Raw genomic sequence first — 7,844 nt, forward strand, 5'->3', positions numbered from 1 at the left:
CAGCCAGTTGAGATTATTTATCCACATTAACATATTGCATGTCATGCAACTTTGGGCTGGCTGTTTCTGGTGGAAAATGTATTCTTTTTGCCAGGACAGGTTAGACAGGGAAAGACGTGAACACTAGACAAATAGCAATGGTAAGGCACACACCTTGCTGCGGGGAAATATGGTTACAGACTCAACACACCAGAATAATAATTTTAGGTTGGATGTAACTGATAGAGTCCTATGAGTAAACAAGAAGCATATTATTATTTCACTGACCTCCTGTGGAAAATATAGTCCTTCTGTTATAGTAATGATGACCATGTATTTGAATGCATTCATATCAAATGTTAATCGATAATGGTAGGTAAGCGGTATATAGAAAGAGCCACCAGGTGAAACGTTTTATAAACTGTTTTTGCTGGACCGTGTAAACAGAGACGGCTAAGAAGAGTGAATGTCTTTTACTGAGTGAGTGAGTGAGTGAGTGACAACCCCTAGTTAAATAGTGTAGTGGTTAGAGACACAGACTTGCAAACAATAGGTCCTGCATTTGAATCTCATCACAGTCAAAACAAATGATGCATTAGGATTTGTTCTGGATAGACAAAAACTTTGCTGGCTACAACCTTCAGTAGCTATGTTACAGTAAGCCCAATATTGCGACTATTTCTGGTGTACGCATCCATGCATTCTTTTTTGGTCAAGATTGACAAAAAATTTGCTGGCTACAACCTTCAGTTGCTACTTTATAGTAAGCCTAAACTAAAACGGTTATTTAGCAAATATTTCAGATGGATTTTTGCAAATATTTCTGATGGATTTTTGCAAATATTTCTGATGGATTTTCGAAGTATGCGTCCGTGCATGCTTTTTGGGGTAACCCAAGTTTGATTCCAGTGAGGGCAACAATGTTTATCTCTTTTAAATGCGGGCTGGCTGAACTAGGCTTGCCTGTTCCCTTTCTGGTTTTTATTCATGTATGATTTATTTTTGTTTTCAGAAACCCTAAACTTGCACAATTATCATACTGTAGTTATGACTTATAACTTTGGGAGAAGTACTACCCAGGATTTTTATTAATAGGTAAGGGCTAAGCATCATTTCCTGGTCCATTTACTAAGATCACCAGTACGTATCTCTATTGTGTGGGGGTGTTTCCAGGTCCAGAGTCTTAGTTGTTTAAAAACAAGTAGCTGGAAACCTAGTATATCATTAGGACACTGGATTGTTGTTGATTTCTGTGTTTCTCAGACATTTTAAATATAGCTTGCTCGCTAAATTATTTAATATCAAACTAATGAGCGCCATGTTGAATCAAACAATTTGTAGAAGGCTAATGCCAGTCATTCTGCATTTCAGCTAATGTTCGATATCTAGTGCAGCAATGTAGCTAGCTTGCTAAACCACTTCCTCACAGACAATACACACCTTCTCAATAAGACAATAAGCTAGTCATAACGTTGTTACGTTAGCAAATTATGTTAATAGACTTAGAGTACCCATTGAAGAGTGTCTAAACATGTCTGTGTCTAAACTTTTGACTGTTGCTGTCATTGCAAAGTAGTTAGCTAACTCCATCCATCTTCTTCCGCTTATCCGGGGCCAGGATGCCCAGACTTCCCTCTCCCTAGACAATTCCTCTAGCTCTTCCGGGGGGACACCGAGGCGTTCCCAGGCCAGCCGGGAGACATAGTCCCTCCAGCGTGTCCTAGATCTTCCCCGGGGTCTCCTCCCGTTGGGACGGGCCCGGAACACCTTCCCAGGAAGGCATCCAGGAGGGATCCGGAACAGAAGCCCAAGCCACCTCAGCTGACCCCTCTCGATTTAGAGGAACAGTGGCTCCTCCCGGGTTAGCTAACTATGTAGAGATATTTAATTATAACATTTTGATCATGACTCATTGTTTTGATCATTACTCAATTTAATCATGACTCACTGTGCAATAAATTATAAGGCAGGATGAACTTGGTTATAAGGCAGGTGTTCAATCATCTGAAAGTAGCACAACATGAAGATTGACAGAGACCAAGGACATACAGTAAGGCTGGTTAAATGACTGCTTAACAAACCCATCTATAGTCACTTTAAAGAGCACTCCACAAGTGTTGTGACATCTGTTTTACACCTATTGCCATGATTTTTATTGGCATTTAATGTTTGTGTAGAGCCTACCCCAACCATGAATTGTTACAAGAAGATGTTTGCATTCAAAGAAAGGGACATGTTAGAGGAGTAACCAAGCCATTTTGTTAATGACACAGCACTGTCTACACTAGCAAGTACAGGATTATGCACTGAACTGAGGTGGTATTACAACACAGCGCACACATAGTCGCCTTGGACTATATACAGTATCTCACAAAAGTGAGTACACCCCTCACATTTTTGCAAATATTTGATTATATCTTAACAGTGAAGAAATTACACTTTGCTACAATATAAAGTAGTGAGTGTACAGCTTGTATAACAGTGTACATTTGCTGTCTCCTCAAAATAACTCAACACACAGCCATTCATGTCTAAACCGCTGGCAACCAAAGTGAATACAAAAGTGAGTACACCCCTGGCAACAAAAGTGAGTACATCTTCCTCCTTATCAAATTCCAGAGGTTTTCAATGGGGTTCAGTTCTGGAGATTAGGTTGGCCATGACAGGGTCTTGATCTGGTGGTCCTCCATCCACACCTTGATTGACCTGGCTGTGTTGCATGGAGCATTGTCCTGCTGGAAAAAACAATTCTCAGAGTTGGGGAGCGTTGTCGGTGCAGAAGGAAGCAGGTGTACTTCCAGGATAACCTTGTACTTGGCTTGATTCATGCGTCTTCACAAAGACAAATCTTATTCCAGCCTTACTGAAGCATCCCCAGATCATCACCGATCCTGTCTTGTAGGCCTCTACGGGTCTCCATCTAACCATTCGACGACCAGGTGTTGGGCAAAGCTGAAAATGTGACTCCTCAGAGAAGGTGACCTTGCTCCATTTCCCTACAGTCCAATCCTTATGGTATTTTGCAAACTTCAGCCTGGCTCTTCTTTGCTTCTCATTGATGAAAGGCTTTTTTCTAGCTTTGCACAACTTCAGCCTTGCAACTAGGAGTCTGTTTCAAACCGTCCTCGCTGTTCACTTCACCTCAGCTGCTGTTTGCCATTCTTTTTGTAGGTCACTTGATGTCATTCTACGGTTGTTGAATGACATTTGAATGAGTTGCCGGTCATCTTGGTCAGTAGACAGTCGTTTTCGCCCTCTGCCAGTCTGTAGCTTTTTTGTCCTCAATGTCTTGCTTGATCTTGTTCTTATGAACCGCCATCTTTTTCAGGATGAAAGCAATCTGATGCTCACTGTATCCCTCTCCCAGTAAAGCCAGAATTTAACCCTTCTTTTCCTCACTCCAAGCTTTTCTTTTCAACTCTTTTGTCATGCTGAATAGTTATTTTTTTAATTCAAATTACCTTTGAGTTTACTTACACTTACACTGTTCTTGCCATCCAGCTGGTCCTATTGCAAGAGCATAGTGATGACCACAGCAGTGGTTTTTATACTTTCCTCATTAAATTAGATTTGGTTCAGGTAATCACCTAATCAGTACCTCATTAAGTAAAATGATATGTGCCTGTGTTGTAATTTAACAGACACTGGAATGGAATGGCTGCCATACATGTAGAGATGCTGATTTAAGAAGAATTAGGAGTGGCCTCTTAATTTTTTCCAGAGCTGTAGATCAAAGCAGGAACATCATAAAGACATGTTTAGAACTGATAATTGAACGCAGACTATAATAATTAATATAGTATGGTTGATTACTGATGTCATGAAAAAAAAGATGAAAACAAGCATGGAGCCGCTGCAGCGGAACGACTGGCAGCGGATTTCGACCCAACCGCTGTTTGTTTTACGTTCGCAAAGAAAAATAGATCAGGACAGTAGTATTAAAAAGACATGTTTGTAACAGATAATTGGACACATAATTAATGTAGTAGTTTATTTTTGATAATGTTTGTAATGATAAACACAGATGAAATCGTACACTGAGCCTTTGCCTAAATAAGAAGGACTCGTGAATGAATGACTCGGTCAGTTTTATCGTTCAATTGAATGGTTATTTCATTCATTTTAACCTCAAAAGGTAGAATTCAACCTTGGTCTTTGGTCATTTCTGCACTGTGGTGTATTGCGTTCTGGTTTAGATAGAACTTGGCCAAACGAAGCTTCGGAGGTCATCGATCACGTCATTATGTTACTTTGAAATTGTAAAGTTGTGTCAATGTCTTCATTCACTCCCACAGGGTCCCTACCTTCTGTATCCAAGTCATATGATAAATAAAAAGTTGACAGTTGGAACTCCAGTATACATGTAGCTTTACATTGTTGGTTATTGTCCTGGTGAAATATTTTTTCCCCCTTCTGGTGTTAATTAGACTGGAGCAAATAAATATTTAATTCTCTAAAATGGTTTCACTGGTTGTGAAAGTGGTCCAAACAAAATTTCTCAATCACAATACTTTTTACACAGGAAATAATTTGTGGCAAGGCCAATAACCCAGGTATGACTGTGGGATGTCAAATTTGAGCATTGCTTGAAGGTAGGGAGGGGCAGTTCTCTTGGAGGCCAGCACCATGTTTTTTGTCCTCTGAAATAATGGATATTGCACAGGGGGAAGCTAGTAACAAATACAGCCCCAGAAAGATTAAGAGACCACTGCACTTTTTTCTTTCCTATCCAAAAAAGTCAAAAAGGGAGGTTTTGAGTGAGGAACCGAAGAGTTAAAATAAAGAGACCACTGCAAATTGAACGCTCCTGTTCCTCACTCAAAACTTTCCTGTTCAACTCTTTTGGAAAGGAAAGAAAAAGATACAGTGGTCTATAAAAAAAAATCCGGAGATATGTGTTTAAGATTCAAAAGAAGGATTTAGCAAGCCCCAGTAAAAAAGTATATAAGAAAGCTAGAGTATTGCTTTACTTTAAGCAAGCACATCTAATGACATGCACATATGAAATGGTCTCTCATGTAAAGCATTATTGCAACAAAGATTTAAACTAACGTTCTATTATCAATTCAAGCACTAGGCACAGTCTCCTTCCTACTCCAAGCAGACAATTTCATGATTAAAGTCTCCTTTGTGAGATTACCTTCAGGGCCATTCCTTATGTGGTAAATGTTAACTGCTCACTTAAGCAGGCCCAATCAGGCTGGGCTCCTACAGCCTGGAGCCCAGCTTGGAGGAGTTGAGAGGCCATGTTACAGATAGCCTATCAATAGCCATTACTACCACACTATTAATTATTTTGCATCACTGTCCCAGTAACTGCCTATTCTGGAGAAAGTGGGGCCAATAAATAAAGCAGAATTGGGCAACTGAAAGCCTGCAGGCAGTGCCGGCTCTAGCCTTTTAGGGGCCCTTACCAACATTTTATTTGGGGCCCCTTCTCCCCTATCGGTCAGGGGCTCCCTAGCAGTTGGAGACAACCTAGTGTTCGGGGGCCCCTAAGTGTGATTTAACACAGATAGTGGTTAAAATCCAACTCCTTGATAGTGTTAGAATGTCAAAAGTATAAACTGTTAATTTTAATGACATGTACACCTAAATTGTGTAGATTTTGAGACCCAGACTGTTCAGGATTTTATTGTGTACTGTCCCGAGCCCACAGTGAGGTCTGGCACCCATGGTCCTAATGCCCAGTCTCTTTCAAGATATTTTACATTTATTTTCTCTGCTGTGATTCAGTCTGCTGGGGCTTCCTCTGCATAGGCACGATATGAGTAGTCTGTGTAGCGGGTCTTTTGTAGCCTGCTGCTGTGATAAATGATTTTACCCTACATCTTCATGTCTCTTCATGCTCTCCACAAGAATTACTGGTGCAACCCCAGGAGCTCACTATGTTTATATTACATCACCATTTTTAAGTACCTGGTTTCATCCATCCACCTATTCAAATATTCACCACGTAAAAGCAGTACATTCAGTATCAGTCCTGACAGTAGGGACTCCATGAGAGGCTATTCACGTGTTGCCTTTTACCACGCACAAACACACTCAGCCTGTCATAGGGGAAGGTACATAAATACACTGATCCCTATGTACGTTTACTACATATGCCTTTTTTGCTAAGTTTGCTCTGTAACCAATTTTATTTTATATTGGCATTACCACAGAATACATTATAGAAATGATATCTCCAAGACAGTGGCAATTTGAAGAACCTAAAAAGTGATGCATTTCAATTAGCACCTTCAAAACAGTGACTAAGGATATCTGAATTTGAGGTAGTGATAGTGCTGTAGGAAAATCCTCCAGTGTTGGTCACCAGTATCTCCAAATTGTAACCGCCAATTTAGTTATTATGAGCTGTTTATGCAAAGTACAGGTCCATCAATTCAATGTAATCACATAACAATTAGACCTGTGTAATGAACACGGGGACCAGGGGTTTGAGGTTCCAATTGCGGAACGCAACTGTCGGCTTATTGGCAAAGGTACAAAGGGATGAGGCACAAACAAAATGAGAGAGCCAGGTACGGTAACCGGTGATCAGTCAAAAGGCGACGGTACAAGTAAGGGCAGGCAGGCAGGATAGTCCACGGGGCAGGCAGGTAGTTCAAGAGGCAGGCTTCTATACACGGAGACAGGACACCAGGCCAGGAATCAACAATTAGCTAGAGAGCGATACGAAAGCTTGGCAGGTCCACTACGAACAATACCTCACACCTGAGTGGTGGTGGAGATCTGGCAAAATTTGAGAGAGACAATGGAGCGCAGGTGTTTAATATGCCGGTGATTGAGATCTGGATTGTGAGCTGTGTTCAGGTGCACTGCGTTGTGAGAGCGCAGTGGTGGCTGGTAAAGGGCACGAGGGGGAGGAGCTGGAGCAGGAACGATGCGAGGACCTCACAACCTGTACCTATAGAATTGTACTTTGGAATTAAATAACAAACATAAATAATAGAAATGATTTGCTTTTTTCAAGTATCTGTAACGATAAAATCTGTATCTCTACAAGCAATCCAAGTAAATCCATGTGCAGAGTGACTCTTAAAACAGAAAAAGGAGGGACAACTGGCTAATAGTTGAACAGTCGACAGATTCTCCCTGCTCTTGTATTAAAGATGAGATTGATTTTTTAACTGCACTTCAAAGTGTTCCAAGAGGAGCTGCAGCCTGTAGACTCACTGGTATCTGGGCTCCAGAGAGAATTTGAGAGAACAAGGGAAGAGAGGGAGAGAAAGAATTGGGTCTTCCCAATGGAAACTGGTTTCCAGGTTGCTGCTGGGGAAAAAAACATAACAGCCTACAACCAACCAGTGAAAATGCATAGCAAATTTGTATTCCTTACAATTAATGAAGCAGTATTGATAGTGTGGAACTTAGCCGTGTTAGCATTATGATTTAACAAACATTACAGTCTTGCAGCGCAGGAATTATTTTATTTTGGTTTTAGCCTGCATCCAGTCTTGACTAGTGTCCTCACTTAGAATTCAATCCATCGAAATCAATATAAGCGCTTGTGCAATGTAAATCGTTTTTGCCTCTGTAAGTATCCTACACAAGCTGCGTCTTTCTCTTCATCGATGAGGCAGGCTGACTTAACAGAGTTCTCTTTTCGTTTTACGAGTTGTGAAAGCTGACTTGATAATCAGAGTTTACTATATGGTTAGGTAAAAACAATGGCAACGTTGATATTAGAAAATAAAAACAGCATAAAATATTTATACTTATTTTCGTGTCTGGTAAAATAAATAGTAAATCGAGCGGTATTATGGCTACATGTGTGTACATTTCCTATTCCCAGTTAACATCGAATGACGTGAGGCACCGTACATTTCATGAAAACACCTGGGTAGAGTGCAGTGACTACA

The sequence above is a fragment of the Esox lucius genome, chromosome 7 (assembly GCF_011004845.1).
Source record: "Esox lucius isolate fEsoLuc1 chromosome 7, fEsoLuc1.pri, whole genome shotgun sequence".
Taxonomy (NCBI): domain Eukaryota; kingdom Metazoa; phylum Chordata; class Actinopteri; order Esociformes; family Esocidae; genus Esox; species Esox lucius.